We start from the raw sequence: 24,397 nt of genomic DNA, 5'->3' as shown, positions 1-24,397 counted from the left end.
TTTATATTCATATAATTAATTATAATTAATTTTCCCTCTTAATTAAACTATATTCTTTGAAGACCTATTATTACTTTTTAATCTCTGTTTCTCCTGGACTTGAAATAGTCCTTGTCCATAATAGACCCTTATAATTCATATTCTCTGAAAAATGAATAAATGAATGAATGAAAAAAAGAAGAAAAAAGCAAAGCAAGAAAATAAACATGGCTTTGTTAATATTCAAGAGATCCATAACCTTCCATGTTAAATTTAAATTGCATTGACTTTTTTTCAAAAAGCACTAACATTTTTGAATAAATCACACTTGTCCTCCTTACAGAAGATGTGTCCCTTTGTACTTAGTTTGACAATTTTCCATCCTGAAGTTACATCCCAGGTAGTCCATTCTGTCACAGTTCCAGAACTACACAATGCTTCTCTTTCTCATGATTCCTATAAAGTCCTTGCAATGAATTTTTGAATTAAAAAATCCAAACTGGATTACACTTCCCCTGTTTTTAAGAAGTACTCCTGGACTTTTATTTTTTAGGAGTTTTTCAATTACTGAATCAATTTCAGAACCGATTATTTGTCTGTTACATATTTTCTATTTCTTCTGGGTTCAGCCTTGGGAGATGGTAACTTTTTAAGAATTTGTCCATTTCCCTAGGTTGTCCATTTTATTGGTGTATAGTTGCTCATAGTAGTCTTTTATAATCCTTTGTATTTCTGTGGTGTTGGTTGTAACTTCTTTTTCATTTCTGATTTTATTGATTTGCACCCTTTCCCTTTATTTTCTTGGTGAAATTGGCTAAAAGTTTCTCAATTTTGTTTAACTTTTTAAAGAATCAGCTTTTAGTTTCATTGATCTTTTCTATTGTATTTTTAGTCTCTATTTCATTTATTTCTGCCTTGATCTTTATGGTATCTTTCCTTCTAGTAACTTTTGTTTTTGTTTGTTCTTCCTTCTCTAGTTACTTTAGGTGTAAGTTAGGGTGTTTATCTGCGGTTGCTCTTGTTTCCTGAGTTGAGCTTGTTTCCATATAAACTTCCTTCTTAGAACTGCTTTTCCTGTGTCCCAGAGGTTTTGGATCATCATGTTTTTGTTTTCATTTGTCTCTAGGGTTTTTTTAACTTTCTCTTTGATTTCTTTAGTGATCCATTGGTTGTTTATTATCATATTATTAAGCCTCAACATGTTTGGGGGTTTTTTGCAGGTTTTTTTTTCCTTATAGTTGATTTCTAGTCTCATTGCATTGTGGTCAGAAAGATGTTTGATATGATTTCAGTTTTCTTAAATTTACCTAGGCTTGTTTTGTGGTTTAGCAATGCATTTTTCTGTTTGGGGATGAAATGCTCTGTGTATATCAATTAAGTTCATTTGGTCTAATGTGTTATTTAAGGTCTGTGTTTCCTTATTGATTTTCTTTCTGGGTGATCTGTCCATTAATAAAAGTAGGGTGTTAAAGTCGGTTACAGTCAGTATCTCCTTTTATGTCTGTTAATTTTTGCCTTGTATGGGTGCTCTCATGTTGGCTGCATATATTTACAATTGCTGTATCTTCTTTTTGGCTTAATCCCTTGATCATTATGTAGTGTCCTTCTTTGTCTGTTATAAACAAACAACCTAACACAAAATGGGCAGAAGAACTGAATAGATGTTTTTCCAAAAAGGAAATGCGGATGGCCAGCAGGCACATGAAAAGGCTCAATGTTGCTGCTTATCAGGGAAATGCAAAGCAAAACCACGATGAGATATCACCTCCCATCTTTCAGAATGGCTATCATCAAAAAGTCTACAAATAACATGTATTTGTGAGGATGTGGAGAAAAAAGGAAGCCTTGTACACTGTAGGTGCAGCCACTGAGGAAAACAGTATGGCGGTCTCTCAAAAAACTTAAAATAGAACTACAATATGACCCAGCAATTCTGCTTCTTGGGTATATATCTGAAAAAAACAAAAACACTAACTCAAAAAATATACATGCACCCCAATGTTTATAGCAGCATTGTTTATAATTGCCAAGACATGGAAACAACCTAAATGTCTCTCAACAGATGAATGGATAATAAAGATATGGTGTGTATATATATATATATGTATATAAATACACACACACAATGAAATACTGTTCATTTGCAGCAACATGGATGGACTTGGAGGGCATTTTGCTAATTGAAATAAGCCAGACAGAGAAAAATAAATACTGTATGATATTACTTATGTACAGAATCTAGAAAATAGAACAAACTAGTGAATATAACATAAAAGAAGCAGACTCACAGATGTAGAGAACAAAATAGTGGTTACCAGTGGGGAAGAGAGGGGAGGCAATACAAGGATTGGGGAGTGGGAGGTACAAACTACTGGGTGTAAGATAGGCTCATGGATGTATTGTACAACACAGGGAATAGAGCCAATATTTTGTAATAACTGTGAATAGAAAGTAGCCTTTAAAGTTGTATAAAATAAAGAAAATTTAAAAAAGAATTACTCAACAGGAAACTTGTTTTTCTGCTTTTTTCTATGGAAACTCTTCAGTCCTTCATAACCTGTTTACTTGGCAAATCAAAAACCCTGAAGTCAGTTTTATTTCTAAAGTTAGTTTTGTGGGTTTTTTTCCTAATTGCAGGCTCTGAGTCAAAGTGTGTGTTCTAGTCATACTGAAGACCCTCTTTTATCTGTCAATTTCCTCTAGGGGTCAATATGTGAACCCTAAGTTGAGGATATGAATTTGCAATGTCCTAATAGCCATAGGATCACTTTAATGCTGATAAACCCAGAATCACCGCCTAGCCCAATTTTTATGCCAACCCTTCGGCTCTCACAGTGGAATTTTATATAATCAAGATAAACTTAGCTTGGCTGTTCTCTCCCACTCTCTACCTCTTTCTGTATCTTCTTTCCTCTTTTTTACCCATCAGTAAAAGTAGCGTTGCACTAAGTGCAGAAAATACAATAATGAATAAAACATGGACAAGTCCTAATCACAAAATCTAGCTCTAAATTCTTGGACACTAAAGTTAAGTCAGTATTTAATTTGAGACACCATCTTAAGCACAGAACAATTCAGTATCTTGTTTAATTCACTGACTAGTTAGAGGCAGGATTCAAAGCCAGGATAGCTGATGCCAGAGGCCACACTCTTAGCCATTGCACTTTTCTGTTTCTCATTGAGAGGTGAGAAAAGAAGTGCTGTTAGAGCTGAATCAAAAGCACACCTTTCAGAGAAGAGCTGCTCATTAGTTTCTCCACTGTAGGGCTGTCTTGCTTGAGGAGATTCTTCTCTTTACATGCTTTAATCTTAGAGTTTGAGCCTCCTCATTAGAGAGATCAGCAGAAGAGTTTGGTATTTAACCTCATTCTTTACTTGTGGGTTATACCTTTCATAAACAGTAATTTATCCTTAAAATAATTGTCAAACATTTATAACATGTTTTACAGTAGAAAAACATTTTTTAACATTTTTTATTGATTATAATCATTTTACAATGTTGTGTCAAATTCCAGTGTAGAGCACAATTTTTCAGTTATACATGAACATATATATATACCTTCATTGTCACATTTTTTTCTCTGTGAGCTACCCTAAGATCTTGTGTATATTTCCCTGTGCTACAAAGTATAATCTTGTTTATCTATTCTACATTTTGAAATCCCAGTCTATCCCTTCCCATCTCCCACCCCCTTGGCAACCACAAGTTTGTATTCTATGTCTATGAGTCTGTTTCTGTTTTGTATTTGTTTTGTTTGTTTTTTTTTTTAGATTCCACATATAAGCAATCTCATGTGGTATTTTTCTTTCTCTTTCTGGCTTACTTCACTTAGAATGACATTCTCCAGGAACATCCATGTTGCTGCAAATGGTGTTATGTTGTCGGTTTTTATGGCTGAATAGTATTCCATTGTATAAATATACCACATCTTCTTTATCCAGTCATCTGTTGATGGATATTTAAGCTGTTTCCATGTCTTGGCTATTGTAATAGTGCTGCTATGAACATTGGGGTGCAGGTGTCATTTTGAAGTAGGGTTCCCTCTGGATATATGCCCAGGAGGAGAAAAACATTTTTAAACATTTCAAAAAACATATAAGCTTTTTTTTTGGTCAAACTTGACAGTGATTTTATATCTGTATTAAAATATTATCACTCATTAGTCTGAGATGAGAAGACGATGTGGCTAAAGGTCTTCATTTTTAAGTTATGAGTATTTATATATCTATACATAAAGCTATCTATCTCTTTGTAGGTATACATAATGGAGAAAATTCATTATGATTTTAAAGAATAAACTAATAAAAGTATTGTGAGATTTATATCATGCCAAAAAGTAACATGAAATGTTCAAATGCATAAACGTAAACTAAATTATAATTTTTCTTTTCACTGCATAGTTTAATGAACTTAAATTATAGCTCAAGTCTGTTCTGAAATAATTTATATGTTTTACAGTAATCTGAACCACTTTAATTTTTTTAAATGACTATTCTTAGCTCTAATAAATATGTAAGCTTCACCTTGCTTAATCAAGGTCATTAGATATTTTTCTTTAATATAAACCTCATTTCTACTTTTATTACCAAATTAAAGTAATGAAAACTCAAAGCATTTATTTAAAAATTTCTCTTCTTTGACTTTAACTTGTCTGTGATATTCAACATCCTCTTTTGAAAGTTTATTATAACTTATTATTATTGTACCATCAATAGATAATATAGTCTAAAAGTTTACATTAATAAAGCAATATGCTAGAAGTTGTCTCTGGTCCATTAGAAGACTACTGATATCCATTTTTAAAGCTGCCTGACCTGTCGTGAGAAACGTACTTCAAGTCATGGTGCATGACCTGTATGCTTAATGTGACATATATTGAATCAATATGATAGTGACAACAGATTGATGTCCTCCTTTGAGTCATTTAAAATTAATTTATTTTAGTTTTGTATCACTGTGATTTTAGAGGTTATTCTAAGGTTATTTTGGGTGTTAAGGATAAAATAATGGTTAATGATCTCCCTTGGACACCTGCTAAATGTAAACTTTTCTATGTACTTTCATTCTTATTATACATGACATTTTTTCTAGGGTGATTTAGAAAATTATTAACATCACAAGACAAGAAAATAAAAAAAGAAAAATCTAAATGTAATTGATTAGAATCTGTTTTCATGAAAAGTCCCTTTCCCATCCTCTGTGTACATAGTTCAAATCTTTCTTTGTTACATTTAAACTATATCCATGTATGTCAGTCTGTTTTGGACTTCTCTGCTAGTGTTACAGGTGGAAATAAACCATTAATTTGAAAAAAAAACACGTATTTGTGATTAAAATATGTTTGCTAGTTTCCTTTCTGCAATCACAAGCCTTTTTTGCTATCATGAGCTATTTTGAAGGCTTTCTAAATACACCTGTGTATAATCTTGTAGAGTACAACATAGACTTATTCATATTATTGAGCTGCACAGCAAGTCATTTAAAACAGGAAGTAGTATTGTTAAGTGCACACAACCAACAGTTGCCTAGAAATCCCCAATTTTTATCCCCAGAGTTTATGCATTCAATTTTATTGAAGTGAGAATTACTTAAATTCACACGACACATATAGGAAGCCCCACACTCAGTCTACCTCAGTATCTCCCACAATTCTCAGAAAACTTATATGTTTCCTAATTACTCCTCTCTCAAATTACTAACACCTACTTGAATGCTCAATTTTACTAGGTTCATGTCTTATGGTTGGTTACTTTTCTCTGATCTACAATAATTCTGAAGAAGAAAAATAGTCTTGTTAGATTTAGCTGATTTTTTGGAACTTTGAAGACAATACTTACAAACAGTATTATACAGGAGAAGCTTAAGATAGAATATTAGACATCCTTATTTGTAAAAGTCCTTTGACCATTCCTGCCCCCTTCACTGAATTTCACTTCTTTTCATGTTGTTCTGGGCCCTTGCTCTTACTTTCTCCTTTTCATCTTTTGCTCTCTCTCATTTATCTCCTCTTCCTTAAGATAATGTCTATGGGAACTCAATTTCATGTTCTTTCTTATAAAAAAATGTAACCAACTTTCTTCGCTCTCGACCACTCTTTGCGTATCTAATGATTAATTAATATGCTCTAGCAAACAGATAACCATCTACTCTGGATTCTAACAGTTCAGCGCACATAATATCTGGTGAAGGCTTAGGATTTTAATCTTCCTCCCCACTCCCAAAAGTAAGTGGAATGAAGCAATATAGAATTGATTTTCTCGCTGATCTTAAGTATGCCCTTTTTGTTTTTGTTAGCAAGTAGGAACAAATACAGTATTTTTTATTAACAACAGTGTTTCACTTCCAACTCGATTTCAGTTTGAAAAGATCACATCTAAAATGATGGAAATATCTTAGTTGAAAGACACTAAATACAGGTATCTAAATATAAATCTGAATTCTTTTCCACAGTTTCTTTCTTCCCATTTTAAGTCTTAAAAGTGATTTCTAGTGACCCCAATGTATTTAAGATTGAGACATATATATTTAGACACTTTAGGAACATAATAAAAATGAGTATAGTTTCAAGTATGTGTGGTGAAGTTCACAGTTTTGCATAATTGCTTAAAATTATGTAGAAAATATTTGAAGTTGTCCAAAAGCAGTTTGGGGCCATTTATAAATTAATTGCTGTCTGCTTCAGTCAGGTAGACAAAGCAAGTGCCTACTTACAGAAATAAAAGGAAGTTCACAGTTTTTATTATGTGTGAAATTGACTTGTACTGCTGAAAAAGAAGGGTCTAGGAAATCGCCCCTTCATCACCTAAAGTATTATGAATAAGGGAATCTGGGAGATGTACCAGAGAAGTCAGGAAGATGTACTTCCCCTTCCTGTTCCCCATCTTTTTTTCAAGAAATGTTAAGCAAAAAGCAGTCGTGAGAAGATAGGGTGGCAGAGCTGTATTATTGGAAGATTATCCTTTTTTTTACTGAACTTCAGAAAGCAGAACAAAGTGGAGAATCATTCATCTTTTCCTAATCCACCTATTCTCAGTCAAGAGGCACAACTAAGGCTCAGGTAATGAACTGTGGGATCTGTAATAAGGCTGGGTCCAGAGAGCAGCAGGCAAGATCTGGCCTGAATTTAGAAGTAGCTCCCGAGGTTGGCTGCAGTGGTCTACATAGCTGTGTTTGGGAGCAAGAGACAACGCAGTGTTTCTCAAAGAGTAACCCAAGGTGATCTACAGCAAAAGACTTGGAAGAGTTTCAAAATGCATATTTATGGCTCATACCAGTCTTCCTAAGCCAGAATCTCTGTACATAAGAAATGTGTGATTTCAGTATGATTCTTAGACACTGTGAAGTGAGAACCACTGCTGTACATGAAGGCCCCAGTGACTACAGTAGAGCAGAGCTGGAGAAACAAGAGAGCTAATCTTAACCTTACAGAGAAGCATAAGGATATTAGTAAATAACTGAGAGCCTTAGATTATAATATAATCTAGCAACTAGGAAGCTGGTCTAGCAGATTAAAACTCAGAATTCCAGAGCATGAGAAACCAAAGAACTCTCTAATAAAAAGCTTATGTGCTTACAAGCATAATTAAGTAAAATAAAAACTTGTAGTGGGAGTGAAAATTTGAAGTTAGATAAAGAGAAGCAAGTTAAAACTCCAAGGATCTGTAGATTTTCCAACATTCTTGCTTAAATTTGTATTTCATTTTATATACCATTTGGATAGATAAAAATATGCATTTCTATATAGTCATTCTGCAAAAAACCTTGCTTTAAATTAGGAAAAATATAATAGTTACATGAAGAGAGCAAGTCCCTCTGACCTCAATTTCAGATTCAGAAATAGATTAAATTTCCATGTCTATACTATTAGCATGGCTTAGTGGCACTATTACCCCAATATAAATTCTACATAATGTGACGGCATTACTGAGGTTGAGGGGAGCACATTTTGGTCATGAGAGAAAAAAATATGTGAATCACAAAGTAAAATCCGTATCAGAAACAACTAGCATTGAATGTATCTTACATCTATTTGAGATTTTTTTTTTCAATTGTAATATAGTTGACATACTATGTTAGTTTCAGGTGTACAACATGGTGATTCAACACTGAAATACATTTTATAAAATTATCACCATAATAAGTCTAGTTACTATATGTCCCCATACAAAGTTATTACAATATTGACCATATTCCTTATGCTGTGTAAAATATCTCCATGGTTATTTATTTTATAACTGGAAGTGCCTATTTCTTAATTCTTTTCACTGTATATTAATTTTGTATTCTGCCAAGTTATTGAATTTATTTATTTAAAGTTTTTGCTAGTGTCATAGAGTTTTCTACATATAGTATCATTTTGTCTATAAAAAGTGACAGTTTTACTTCTTCCTTTCCAACTTTGATTTGTTTTATTTCTCTTTCTCATAATATTCCTGTGGCTAGAATAAAGTTGAATACAAGTGATGCGTGTTGGCCTTGTCTTGTTCCTGATCTCAGAGAAAATTTGGTTATTTGGGATGCAGTTTCTTAGAAATAATACGACTTAATATGTGTTAGTCTTATGCTAATACAAATAAGCAAACAATAATAATAATTAAAAAGCCAAACTCTCTACTCCCAAACATAGCTGCTATCCTTTCAATGTAATACAACTATTAAGCCTTTTTACCCTATCAATCCTGCCGACCATCTCAAAACCAATAAAGATTTCTAATTTGGATCTCCATGAAAGGCAAAATGATTTAGTTATTAAGAGAAGTGGACTGCTCTGCTACTTCCTAGTCTTGTGCCTCTAAGTATATTACTTAAGGGGGGATTCTAAAATATATTTATCTCATGTTGTTGTTGAGAGGATTAAATGAGATAATGTGCATAAACTTCTTCGCATAGAATTAGCAATAGAAAGTTCTTGGGGAATTTGAGTTGTTGTTTTCAGTATTATTACCATCTTGTACCTCAAGGAAGAGATAGAAGCAATTTGGGCAACTTACAGCAGTTTTGGAAGAAGGCTTTAGCAGCACATATGAGGAAAAGTCAAGGCTGAGTCTCCAGGCCCTAGTACAGCTGAGAAAAGCTCAAGGATGTATGATGAGTTAATGTAATGTGGTATTTTTAAAGTAATTCAGACATTGAAAAGGGAATTAGGCAAAAACTGAGGGACTCTGAACACAGTATTGACTTTAATAATAATGTATCAATATTAATTCATTAATTGTTAAACAATATGCAATACAAATGTAAGGGTTAATAGTAGAGGCAAGTAGAGGCACCAGGGTTCAGGATAAATGGAAACTCTATGTAGTACACCTTTGCAGTTTTCTCTATATGTAAAGCTTACCTAAAAATAAAGTTTATTTATTTATTGAAATATAGTGATTTAGTATTTTTATAGATTATACCCATCAAAAGTTATTATAAAAAATAATGGCTAAATACACTGTGCTGTACAGTACAAAATGTCCTTATTTCTTATCTATTTTATACCCAGAAGTGTTATCTCTAAGTCCCATACCCTACCTTGCCTCTCTCCCCTTCTTTCTCCCCACTGGGAAACACTAGTTTGTTTTCTGTATCTGTGAGTCTCTTTCTGTTTTGCTATCTACATTAGTTTGTTTTGTTTTTTAGATTCCGTGTGTAAGTGATAACATAGAGTATTTTGTCTTTCTTTGTCTTATGTATTTCGCTAAGCCTAATATTCTCTAGGTCCATCCACATTGCTGCAAATGGCAGAATTTAGTTTTTTTTATTTCTGAGTAATAGTCCATTGTATTTTTACAATGGTAAAATACCATATTTTTCTTATCCATCCACCTGTTGGTGGACATTTGGGTTGCTTTCATATCTTTGCTATTGTAAATAGTGCTGCTTTGAACATTGGGGAGCATATATCTTTTTGAATTAGTGTTCTTGGTTTTTTTTTTCAGGTATATGCTCAGGAATGGAATTGATGGATCATATGTTAGTTATAGTTTTAGTTTCTTGAGGAAAATCCATGCATGTCCCACCTATAGTGAACAGAGGGTCCTTTTTCTCCACATCTTCATCACCATTAGTTACATGTACACTTTTTGATGATAGCCATTCTGATGGATGTGAAGTGATATCTCATTGTGGTTTTGATTGCGTTTCTCTAATAAGTAGATGTTGAGCATCTTTTTATATTCCTGTTTGCTGTCTGTATATATCTTTGGAAAAATGTCTATTAAATTGTTCTGCACATTTTTAAATCCTGTTGATTTTTTTTTGATATTAAGTTGTGCAAGCTGTTTATGTATTTTGGATAGCAACACTTTATCTGTCATTTCATCTGCAAATATTTTTTCCTATTTAGTAGATTGTCTTTTCATTTTGCTGTGCCAAAGCTTTTAAATTTAATTAAATCCCATATGTTAATATTTGCTTTTATTTCTTTTACCTTAGGAAACAGATCCAAAAAATATTGCTATGATAAATGTCAAAATGTCTTCTGCCTATTTTTTCTTCTAGGAGTTTATGGTTTCAGGTCTCACTTTAGGTCTTTGATCCACTTTCAGTTTATTTTTACATGTGATGTGAGGTAGTGTTCTAATCTTATTTATTTACATGAAGTTGTCTGCTTTTCCCAGTATCACTTACTGAACACATAGTTTTTTCTCCATTGTATATTCTCGCCTCCTTTGTCATAGATTAACTGACCGTAGGTGTTTGGGTTTATTTCAGGGCTCTCTGTTTCATTTGTTACTGAGTCCAGGCTCATTCTGCTCACTGCACCACAGGCCAATAAATCGAGAGGTGAGGTGTTGGAGCAAGAAATAGCAACTTTATACACAAAACCAGTAAAGCAAGAATATAGTAGACTAATGTCTCAAATAACCAATTTACCTGAGTTAGAATTCAAAACTCTTTTATACTAAAAGGGGTGGAGGTGTGGCTGGTTGTTGAAAACTTTTTGGTGCCAGATTGTTTTGCTTTTGTAGCCACCCAAGTAGGTCTAGTCACAATGTTCCTGTGAATCTCCAACAAGACAATTTTTACTTCATATTCTGCAACTTTTTATCTATATGAATGGGAAAGCAGTATACCTTTAGAGGTCAATCCTGGGAGGCAGAGCCTTGAGAATGGACTATCTTGTATATTTCAGGCTCATAGGCAACTTTCTTTTACAAAGGTGCAAAGCCAGCATGACTAAGCACAGGCAACAGAGCAGAAAATTTAGAACTAAAGGAATGGATCCAATATGGAGTCAGGTTTGTTCTTCTCTGTTACTGATCTACATGTGATTTTTATCAATCCTTAAGTTAATGTGGTGTATCACATTGATTAATTTGCAAATATTGAAACATCATTGCATCCCTGGGATAAATCTCACTTGATCATGGTGAATGACCTTTTTATATACTGTTGAATTAGGTTTGTTAATATTTAATAATAATACTAAATATAACAATAATACTATAAACATACTACTAAAGATTGATTTTGTAGTTCTTTGTTCATTTCTTCTTCTTTTTGTTTCTTCCCTTGTGGTGTGATAATTTTCTTTCGTAGTATGTTTGTGGTCCCTTCTTTTTAATTTCTGTGTGTCTGTTGTGGGTCTTTGGTTTACGATTTCCATGGGGTTCACATGTGTTGACCTATAACTTTATCTACTTATTTTAAACTGGTAGTCACTTAAGTTCAAACACATTCTAAAATATCTATATGTTTACTCTCCTCTTCCATGTTTTGTGTTTCTGATGTCATAATTTACATATTCATGCTTATCCCTTAATTATTCATTATACTTAGAGATGCTTTTATAATTTATTTGTCTTTAATCTTTGTCCTGGCTCATTTAAGTGATTGATCCTTACTATACATTTGTCTTTCCTAGTTGGATTTTGCCTTTCCTGTAGATTCTTTTTCACAAAGAGAAGACCTCTTAAACATTTATCTTAGGGTAGGTTTAGTATTGATTAACTCTTTTGCTTTTTTGCTTGTGTGAGAAAGTTTTACCTCCCCTTTGATTCTAAGTGATAATTGCTCTGGGTAGAGTATCTTTGATTGCGGGTTTATTCATTTCAGCACTTTGAGTATACCAAGCCACTCCCTTCTGCTTGGCAAAGTTTCTGGAGAGAAATCAGCTGATAGCCTTATGGAAATTCATATATATATATATAAATATAAAATATATCTTTGTTTTTGTTTTGCTGTCTTTAGAATTCTCTACATCTTTATCTTTTACCATTTTAATTATGATATATCTTGATGTGGTCTCTTTGTGTTCATAATTTATTGGGAACCTCTGCTTCCTGTGTATCTGTTTCCTTCTTCTTGGGAAATTTTCAGCCATAAATTCCTCAAATACATTTTTATTCCCCTTCTCTCTCTCTTCCCCTTCTGGGACCACTGTAATGCAAATGTCTGTATGCTTATGTTATCTCAGAGTTCTCTTAAAATGTTTCATTTTTTTTAATTTGTTTTTCTTTCTGCTGTCCTGATTAGTGATTTCCATTATTCTATCTTCCAGAACACTTATGTGTCCTTCTGTATCATTTAGTATGCTATTCTTTCCTTCTAGTGTGTATTTTATTTCAGTTACTTAATTCTTTATTTATAATTGGGGCTTTGTCATATTTTCTAGTCCCTTGCTAAAGTTTCCACTGTGTTTATCTATTCTTTTTCTTTTTTTATTCTTTTTCCTAATTCAGTTAACATTCTTGTTGCTGATGCTTTGATTTCTTTATAAGGTAAATTGTTTATTTCTGTCTCACTATTTTTTCAGGAGTTTTCTCTGGCTCTTTCAATTGAGATCAGTTCCTCTGCCTTTTCATTCTCCTTAACTTTCTCTGCCTCTGTTAATTTAGTTGAAACAATTACCTATGGTAGTCTTAAAGGGATGTTCTTATGTGGAAGTATCTGTATACAGACTATGCATACTCAGTGCCTTTGGTGAGAGAGCTGGATTTGATGTTAGTGCAAGTCATATCCTTCCTCAGGTTGTTCTGACAGCTATCACCTTGATAGTGGTTGGAGCTGGAGGTGGAGGTGCTAGAGCAGTGGCTGGTTGTGACCTAGGATTTCCCTTCTGTTCAGTGGTCATCATCATCCTATCAGAGTTGGGGTCTGATTCCAAGTTACCAGAGCAGAAACCCTGAAGGTGGGCCTTGGGCTAGCTCTGTTCCTTTCAAGTGTGTGCTTCTTCCTCTCCAAACACTGAAACTCTTGCCCCAGAAAAGGAGAGTGTTGAAGCAAGGGGAGCCTGTGCAAATTCTTCATTTATTTCAGCAGTAGACAGATGTCCAAGCTGTCTCTGATATACTGCCTGTGCAGGCACCCACGGCAGTTTCCCTTGCTCTGCTTAGATGCAGACTCGAATGCTAAGTGTTCTTTTCCCTCACAGCCAATCACTGCCCCCAAACCCCACTGCCCCTTCCCTGTTCTGGAGCTTCAGTATAGTGGAAAGGGGTCAGTGGACTCTTGGCGTACATCAAGGTGTGAGCTGTAGTACAGCAGCCATTGTCAGAGTTCTGGGCTGTTAAGTAAGCACCAACAATGGCCACCACCCCACACAGGCTCCACCTCAAGACCAAGTCTCCTCCATGTTCCATGGCCAAGTTGTCTCCCCAGTCATGGCAGCCCTAGATCCGTGCCACACTGTGACATGCGGTAAGTGAGACTGGGATGTTTTCTCTGCTCAAGCTAGGGTGCATGCCAAGGCAGTTGTTGGAAACCTGGCAGCCACTAAAGCAGTCCCCTGACTTCCCCCTTCACCCTGCCTTTGGGGCAAGCCATTGTGCTTGTGCTTCTTGCAAGTGGAGTCCAGGCTTCCCACAGCACTCTGGTTAGTCGCTGTGGTCCTCCCACCAGCCAAAGGACATCACTTCCATGCATAGGACCCCAGGATTGGGGCTCCCAACCTGTGGCTCTTGCTGCTCACTCCATAGGCAAGTTTCTGCCCATGTATTCTCCCTGTTCCTCTGAGTCCTCTCCCGGGGTCTCAGGTCCCAACCTGATTGCTTTTCTTTCCTTCCTACCCGATTGCATATAAATCTTTCTCACCACCTCAGTTTTACTGACATCTTTCTGCCAGTTTCCAGTTAGTTTTCAGTGAGAAATTTTCCACATGTAGATGTACTTTTGATGTGTTCATGGAGAGGGGAGTAGTTGAGTTCTACATCCTCCTACTCTGGCATCTTGATCAATCTGCCAATAAAGTTTATTTTTTAAAAAATTCTATTGACTGTCCTTTGGATCTTTGCACAGAAATCTACATATTCAAGTCCTTGGTTTTCCTGAACTTTAGTTACATTGAAGATGACATGTTTATAGTTCTGAGACTATTTCTAATAAGAAATATTTAAAGTTACATCTTGAAAACACTGAAGCATAACAGTGTCTTAAGAGGAAACTTGGAACATAAATGAAATTATAGCAAGCATAATCATAAACCGACTTGGCCACTTGACCAAATATCTGAAACACAAAAACCCGCGCATTTAGATTTTTGTCCGTAGAGAATTACCTCCTTCTGTTTAATTCATGATAGAATATAGGTGATATATTATTAATTCATTACATATAATATTCATATAGAATAGAGTCTGCTAGCTATTGTAGTCATTTATTATTTGCAATGCATCAAATAAAGTGCTGAGATGCTCAGTTTTCTTTTTTGAAGTGCCATAGGGAAGAACACTATAATGAAAACATTCCTCATTTTGCAAAATATATTTCTGATTTTACTCCTGTTTTTCAATTGATCTAAGTTATGAAAGGCAATTTGAATTGTCAGTCACTGTGTGAGCATGGTTTAAGTGATGGATTTTGCTTAGAATAGTATGGCATATACAAGTTTAGTTTCAAAGAAAGGTGTTCTTCTTCAAATTTTACAAATATTAAAACTTTTCAAGAGGAATTTAAATCATCACAGAAGAATATGACAGTATCCTTTCAATTGCAAATATATAATATGCCTTTGAAAGACACTGGTTATTTTCATTGGAATGGAAATAACATTTTATTATTTATAGTAAAAGCAGTTTCAGCCATTGCTTTTCAATGAGAGAATGACCCAAAATGAGCCTCTTAAAAATCTGTCTTGATAATTAACCATGCAAACAAGCATGCATAATTATTTAACAAGCTATTTTATGTTCCAGAAAGTAGAATATTTCAAAATAAATGAAGGGAAATTTTTGAAAATACTAATAGATCTATAGAGATGCATATACATGTGTGTATTACTATGAAATAATACAAATTTTAATTACTCTTCTTATCCTAGAACATTATATAGATTCAGATTTTGCATTCTTTTTCCCTATTTACATTTACAATGCTGTTACTTTTGAAATTTAAGTTTTTATTGTTACCTTTAATTTTATTTTTTTCCCTCAACTTGGGTACCAAAGAGGAGCTATGCAGGAGCAGGTCCCATTCATCATATGTATCTATGCAGTTTACATTTAGTGGTGCAGTTTAGAGCCATAGAACCAATTGCCCAGCATCAACCCCTTCTTCTGGGAACTACCTCCTTCTTTCCATACTCTAATCACTCTGGAGGGAGTTGGTATATTCTTACAAACCACCTCCGCCCCTTGAACTCCAGTTGAAGAAGGGGAGTCAAAGACAAACACTTGAAAAATCAGGTCAATGAATCCTTCCCTGGGATCTCTGCTCTTGGGACTAATAGAGTTTGTTTCTCTCCATCAACTGAAACTGCAATATATAAAACACAGGAATAATATTTGCTAAGTTGCAGAAAAAGATATTCTACAGGCAAGGAATAAGGATCTGGAAATGGGAGATCCACTCAGAACATTCAATCAGCAAGTCCCAGTTGTTCCTAAGGCTGCACATGTCTATTGAGTCCCACCAAGATTCCCTTTGACATCTTTTTTACCAGTTCTGAGTGCTCATCCATCTGTCTGGTTGCTCTGAGTTTGTTCATGATCTTTCAGTAGATTCCTCTTTAACTTAAATTAATTTACATTGAGTATCTATCACTTACTTCCAAGGAAATTTTAAGTACAGAAAACTCCACCAAAATACTCTAACTGACCTGTAAAACAATCAAATATGACAAATGTGGGAGATGCATTCTGGTGTAATTAATAAAATGGTCAGTATCAACCTACTGCAGTAGGCTAAACACAAATATCCAAGTTTGGGCTATTTCAAATAGCACATTAATAGATTTTCACTTTAGTACTGATAATGAACACCCTCCCCTCATTTATATCATAATATCTGGGAAGGCATTCTCACATATTTTATTTTCAGAGATGAACTATTAGATAATCCTGAATACATCTGAAATTCACATGATGGTGTAAACTATTTCTTATTGAATAAGATTTCATCCTATGGAGTCACCCTAAGACTGAGTGAGCAGGTATCTCTGTCCTCATCCATTAACTAGAGAGTTTTAAAAATTAAATGAGAGAATACATGTGAATAGCTGGTGCATGGCAAGCAATTAAACGTTTGTTCCTTCCTCTTCTATACCTTCTTCTCTTCTTTTTGTGATTGTTTATTATACTTATCTTTTCCTATCAGTAAATATTTATTAAAATTCTATCTTATTCTTTTATCTTCAAAAAAGCAGGGATTTTTTGACATGAAAATGGCCTGATATACATAATTCATATTCATTAGGTTTCTTTTTCCTTCAATCATTACTTTAATACTTGCTTGTCAAAGTTGGGGAACTCATCTAAATTTGCCAACATAGTTTTTGGGTTTTCTCTTTAATTTCAATCAGTCATTCTCAAACTTTAGCATTCATCAGAATCATCCAGAGGACTGATTAAAACAAACACTTCTGGGCCCTAACTCTTGAGTTTGCCCTCCTCCTACTCAGTTTGTCCTCCTCCTCCTCCTCCTCTTCCTCCTTCTCCTCTTCCCCTTCTTCCCCCTTCTTTCTTATGTGACAGTAGAGCATCCCCATTTTTATTGAAGATGCAAATGTACTTATAGACATTTTTTATATGAAAGCCTTATTTCCTTAAATTAGAATTACTGTAAAAAAAATACTTCTTATTCTATAAGGTTCACATTCATCCTTTGCCAAGTGAGTGAATAAACTAACTTCATTACGTCTTTGAAGCCACATATGTCCGTATTTCTGCTTTTGGCTGCTTCTTTAAGACAAATGAAACAACACTTGGTTTTATCTTTTCTTCATTCTGTTTAAACCATTTTATTATTTTGCAAAATTAGGGGTGCCACTATTTTTTCAAATACATTCTCTAATAAATTGCTGCTTCTCATGTTGTCTTTTCCTTAAACTCCTTAATATGTTCATGTATTTGAAAATAGGTTATTTTGAATCAGATTTATTTTTATACTATAGAAGTAAGCCATAGTCATTAAAGATTATTTTAGGTAGACTAGAGCAAATTTAATTTTTAAAAAATTAAGAAAAAAATATTTCAAATTAGTTTTAACAATTAGGTGTATTTGCATTTCCTTTTCTTTTGTTGTTAGTATATGGCCCTTTTCAGTTTAACAAGAAATAAATCCTTTAAGAAAATTCAAACAATATAACTTGAGACTTCATTTAACTGGGTGCAAGTGATGATTGGGTATATTTTGTGATTGTAGGCTATGAAAATGTTTAAGACTTTACATTCCAGTGAGTAGTACACACTCACCATCTTTATGTCAAACAGTTTTGAAGGTTCTATCTCCAGACTTTCACATCTGTGGCTCCAGATATATGAGGGTTTTAGTTTTTTGTTTTTTTTTTTTTTTTTTTGCATGTATGGTTCCTCTTCCTCCAAATTTTCCTAGCCTATATCAACCAGCAGGCATTTGTTGAATGCATTCTAATTGCTGAACGGAAATGGAAACAGCTTCCAAATCAGACACAGGTAGACATGAGTGTAAATTTCAAATTACAGTGTATTCACTATGGGACCTCGGTCAATTAACTCAAGATCCCTAAAAAACCTATAAATAGAAATAATCTACATGACTCATTATATTGCTGTGAGGATGAAGCAGGTTGTAGTATGCAAAACACTGAGCATAGTACTTAGCACGTTCCAAGAGTCACATGGCATCTTCCTCACCACAACCTGCAAAATCAGATGTGACTGCCCTCTTCCTCATTCTTTCTAGGCTCTGATTGTCAATGTTGCATATTTATCTGTAACCGTACAGTCTTATTGTCAACATCATTGCTTGCTATGCCTCCTTAATATGTTCCACTATGTTGATATAATTTTTTGCCGTATCTTCATGGTAGGCTTTAATTTTATTTTTCTTTATAAGTTAAAATATAGAGATCATGTATTTGTGGTCTTTATAAAATATTTGACAATGGAAAGAATTTTTATTATTAAAAAGTCCATGTTAGAAATACCTGGGTAAAATAAACTGCATTCTATTCAAAATATGACATAGAAAATGTAAAATTATCATGTGGTTTATCCAAGCCATTGAGAATAAGAAAATATTTTCCTCAGAGACTGAACCCAAAAATGAAACAAAAGAAGGGAATAATAATAATCAGTGTAATAGCCTGTTGGCCAGCAATATAATTCAAATAAAGGCTTGAAATTATGAAAATTCAGCTGTAATTTATTTTTTCACATGTTAAAATGTCTTTTGAGTGCAATATTTATATAATGTTACTTACCTGGTATCACTGAAATATTTGCAAATTTATAACATTTTCATGGTGTAGCTTTAGTTCATGAACACATACATACACACAGAGCAAAAACATTTTTGTGACAGAAACTTGACAAGAAGCTGGATAATCTCACTCTAGTCAGTTAAAAATCAAAATTACCTTTAGCCTCAGAGCCACTTTTACTATCTTGCATCCTGATAGAGCTGTCTTTTGATTATTTCCAAATATTTTCAAATATTCTATTATTGGAATAAGTTTAAGTTGTTTGTAATGTATTATCCGTTAGAAATATGCCTGGATTCTGTTATTAATACTTTATCTAAAAATTTTGCATCAGTGTTAATCAGAGTTTGATTTGTAATTTTCCTTCCTGTCAAAGTCTTCGTCAGGTGTTAACAAAGATAAACTTTCTTATCAAAATAATTTGGAGAATGTCCCGTCTCTTTATGTTCTATGCTTGTACTATTTCTTCTCTATTCTCTTTGTTGGAATATTTAGCATTGAAGACATCTGGGCCATCATATTTTTTCCTAAACTGGACTGTTAGTGATGTAAATCAATTTTTTAAGAAGACATACAATTTTCAGATTTTACATTTGTTTTCCTTTTTTGAATTTATTCAGTTCACCTACTTTTAAAAATATATTGGCATAAAGTTGTTTATTATAACTTACTATCTTCTTAATAATGGCATAATCTGTAGAAAAGCTATATTTTTATTTCTGATACAAATGTTTATATTTCTCCCTTTTCTTCAAAAGTATTTTTTTCAATCTTGTTAGTATTTTCATGGAGCAAACTTTTCTTTTTGTTGATTTTTTTTATTGTTTATTTGTTTTATATTTTTATTTTCATTAATTATTCCAATTTTGTATTTTATGTGAGTTTACTTTGCTATTTGTAACCTTTTGATTTAAACAGTGAGATCATTGATTTTCAGGTTTTATTTCCTAATATAAATCTTTAAGACTATATACTTTTAAGCCTCCTTCTATCTACATTCAACACAGTTTTAATTTAATGATGCATATTCATTATCATACAGAGCAGAAACCTCTGTAGAAACCAGTACTGGGGCAGGAAAACCTGAGCTGTAATTGAGGACTCACTTGAGGCTAAGTGTAGACAGTTTTGACAGCTAAGAAATTCCATGAGGACACAGTAGTACAAGGTTCCTTATGCTTTTGTGAGTTTTACCATCAGGAGCTCCACCACATTCACACAGGGAATAGCTGAGAAAAATTCCCTCATGCGTCCAACGAGCGAAGAGGGAAAGTTACCATTTTGAAATATGCCAGGGTATTTTATTCTTCTTAACAAGACATGACTTCAGGAGGAAATATATTACCAGGGCCTAACCTACCTGGGGGAAAGGAAACACCCGTTTCATATAAGGCTGAGACCTCATTGTAGGACTACAGATGCTCCCCTTCCTGTACAACTTACCACTACATTACTAAAGGCCTATTTACTATAGTTTTTTTAAACCAGGACATCATGGTCACCTTTCTACAAAAATTACAAGGCATAATAAAAGGCAGAAAAAACAGTTTGAAGAGACTAAACAAGCATCAGAACCAGAGCCAGATACAGCAGATAGGTTGGACTTATCAGATCAGGATTTAAAAAAATAATAATTATCAATATGCAAAAGGATTTAATTGTAAAGTAGACAACATGAAAAAACAGATAGATAATGCAAACATAGAGATGGAAGTTCTAAGACAGACTCAAAAATAAATGCTTGATCAGAAATACTGCCAGCAGAAATGAAGAAAGCCTTTGACAAGCTCATCAGCAGCCTGTACATAACCGAAGAAAGAATTTCTGAGCTTGCAGACATGACAACAGACACTTCCAAAACTAAAAAGCAAAGGAAAAAAATGAACAGAAAAACCCACGAGAACAGAATATCCAAGAACTGCACAACATCTACAAAAGATGTAACATACACATAATGGGAAAACTAAAAGAAAAGGAAAAAAAAGAAAAGATGAGAAGCAATATGTGAAGCAATAATGACTGAGAGTCTTCTTGAACTTATACCAGATATCAAACCACAGATCCAGGAAGCTCAGAAACACCAAGCAAGATTAAGTCCCAAAAAATTTACGCTAAAAATATTGTATTCAAAATTTAGAAAAACAAACATAAACCAAAACCCTTGAGAAAAGTTGGGGGGTAGGGAATCTTATCTATATATCTTATCATATACATATATATATAAAGTTATATGTGGATCTGTGCCCTAACCCCTGCTTTGTTCAAGGGTCAACTGTGTGTGTGTGTGTGTGTGTGTGTGTGTGAAACATAAATGTCAGCAATGATACAAGGTATGGGATGAAGAAATAGAAATATTTTGTTTTTGTCAAGTACTTGATCTACATGTAAAGTGGTACAGTTTTATTTCAAAGTGGACTTGAATTATTTGTAAGTGAATATTGCAAACTCTAGGGAAACTAATAATCTAGTAAAATTAGAAGTATAATTGATATACTATAAAATGAGAGAACTGAAATCATAGAAAATCCTCACTTAAAATCATAAAATATAAAAAGTGCAGAAAACAGAAGAATAAAGAACAAGTTCAATGATAGAAAACAGTCAAAAAATTGTTGATTTTATTCTAATTATATCAATATTCATTTCAATTATTAATGGTCCAAATACTATAAGTAAAAGATAGAGATAACCAGGATGGATCAAAAAATAAGGTCAAACTATATGTTGTCTACAAAATGTAAATATGAAACCATAAAATGTCTAGAAGGTAAATCCATGAACATAGTTTGAAAAAATTTCACTGATTTTCAATAATTGATGGAAATATTAAAGACAAAAGTCAGTAAAGATAGATCTGAATAGCATTATCAAACACCTTTACATATTTGTAATTTATACCCTAGCAGTTGCAAAATGTTCTTTCTTTATAGTTCTGTTCACCAAAAAGTAGACAGTGCTGGAGCATAAAATAAGCATCAATAATTTAGAAAGACTGTAGTATTAGAGATTGTATAACTGACCAAAAGATAATTAAATTATAATGTGAAACAACAAGGTATCTTTAAAATGCTCAAATCTTGGCAATTTAAAAAATACACTTCTAAGATAGATATGAATTAAGTAATAATTCATAATTTTAAATTACATTATATTTCTTTTTTATTAAAGTATAGTCGGTTTATGATGTGTCAGTTTCTGGTGTACAGCATAATGTTTCAGTCATACATATACGTACATATATTCATTTTCATATTATTTTTCAATATGGGTTACTACAAGATATTAAATAGAGTTCCCTATGCTATGCAGTATAAAATTCTTGTTTATCTATTTTATATATAGTAGTTAGTATCTACAAATCTCAAACTCCCTATTTATCCCTTTTCACCCCCTTCCCCAACCTGCTAGAGTTGATAAAGGAATTTGGCAAGGTAACAAGATACAAGATTAACATTCATTGTATTTCAAACTAGATGATGAATATATAACATATTAAAAATTAGGGGATGCATGTAAAACAGTGCTTAGAGTTAGCTTTACTTGCTTATGTTAGACTTGAAAAAATTTTAGGGTCAATGAAATAGTTTTATGCCTTAATGTGGTAAAAAAAATATGAATAAAATTTATACAAAGTCCAAAGAAGTAAGAATATAACAGAGATGAGAAATAATAAATAGTTTAAAAAAGAAAATGTTTAATTTGCTAAATTTGGAGTTTTTTACAAAGGTCAATAAAATGAATAAAAACTTACTAAGACTGAACATGAAAATTAATAGAAAACATAATTTACCATAGCAGAAAAATGGAAATAATTCTATAAATTTTATAGACATTAAAAATAATGAGAAATGTAATTAACAATTGTATGCCAAGAAATTTGATAAAAATTTTAGTCACATATTTAACTTCCTATAAGTAAAATTCCAGGTCCAAAGATTTTATTGGTAAATTATTTTAATCACTGAAGGAAGGTATATAGCACTCAAATAAAATCTTTTCTAATAAAGATAAAATAATTTGAAATCTATTATGAGATCATACAATTCTGAAATAAGGACACTTTATGTTTATTAGCAATATAAATAAAGGAGTAGATTCACCAAAAGATATGCAGGACTTTTATATTACTGATCTGAAATTAATAAACTGTCAGATATTTCTACCTAAGATGGATCTATCTGGGATCAGCAGAGAATTGCAATTTGAGTTTCTCAATCATGATGAGCCAAGTAAGAGTCCCCACTTGGCAAGCGAAGGAGAACTCTCTTATAAATAGGAAAAGGAAATTGGGAGGTCTCGAGTGAACAGAGTGCATGGTTTTTTTATTGGCTTAGTCCTTGCCAGAATAGAGTAGTCCTTCTTCTTCCTGTTGAGTTCTGCTATTGTCCCAGGACATTAGAGCTCCCTTTCCTGGTCTCCCAAATCTACTCAATTGAAATTTGTATTCTTACTTTTTTACAATACCAAAGTGTATATAAATGTAGAATGCATGGATGCATGTCATCTGCATGGATTGTTAAGCAGCTAATTCTCCTTAAACTGATACACAAATTTGATACAATCCAATCAAAATATGAACAATTATTTCAGTAGAAATTCACAGCTAGTTATAAAACTTACATAGAATTGCAAAGGATTCAAAATAGCAAGGATAATTTCAAGAGAGCAAAGTTAGAAGACTTACTCCAAGTGGTATCATGACTTACAATAGAGTGTCAGTAATCAAGGGACAGCAGCACAAGCACTAGCAGACACACCTCTATCAGTGGAACAGAAAATATATAAGAAATATAAAAACACCAAAGTGAAGCAATTTAAAAGATGAAAAGAAAGGCTTTTCAACAAAAATACTGGGTATCAGTGCAGAAAAACATGTATCTCCATCCCTATTATATACCACTTAGAAAAACTGTTTTGAGAGATAAAACTTTTAGAATAAAGCATAAAAAATTGTCTTCACTGCTTTGGGGTAGGTAAACTTACTTAGAGGAGGCATATAAAACTCTAAATATAAAATTTAAAAATTGATATATTAGACTCCATCAATATGAAAAACTCATCAAAAGTCGCCACTTAGAAAATAAAAAGGAAAAGCCACAGACTGTGAGCAAATATTTGCCATTTATATTTCTAACCCAGGACTTGTATCTAGAATATATAAATGACTCCTGCACATAAATTATGAAAGAACACAATCCATATAAAGGGGTGTATTAGGGTTTTCCAGAGAAACAAAGCATATCTATCTCTATATCTATATAGATGCAAATATAGAGATAGATATGCAGACAGAGAGGAAAGAGAGACAAAGACAGAGACAAAGACAGAGTGAGACAGAGAGAGAAGGAGACATGATATGCTATTAGTGCACGCAATCACAGAGCTGAGATGTACTGCAGTCCACTCTCTGGGAGCTAGACACCCCTGTAGTTCAGGGGCCTGAGAGCAAGAGAGCTGGTGTAGATAGATTCCAGTCTGGGTCTGATCTGAAGGCCTGAGAACTAAGGGTGCCAAGAGCAAGGGAAGATTGATAGCTCAAATCAGCAGTCAGGCAGAGAGTGCATTCAGCCTTCCTCTGCCTGTTTATTAAATTCAGGCCCTCAGTGGATGAGTCGATGCCCTCCTATATTGGGGCGGGTCATTTCTTTACTCAGTTTACCAATTCAAATGCTGATATCTCTGGAAATACTCTCATAGATATATCCAGAAATAATGTTCAACCAGATATCTGAGCATTGCTTGGCGCAGTCAAGCTGACACAGAAAATTAACTATCACAGTGGGTAATCTACTTTAACAGACTGTTCACTGAAA

Source organism: Camelus dromedarius, chromosome 12 (assembly GCF_036321535.1).
Source record: "Camelus dromedarius isolate mCamDro1 chromosome 12, mCamDro1.pat, whole genome shotgun sequence".
NCBI lineage: Eukaryota > Metazoa > Chordata > Mammalia > Artiodactyla > Camelidae > Camelus > Camelus dromedarius.
This window is presented reverse-complemented; position numbering follows the sequence as displayed.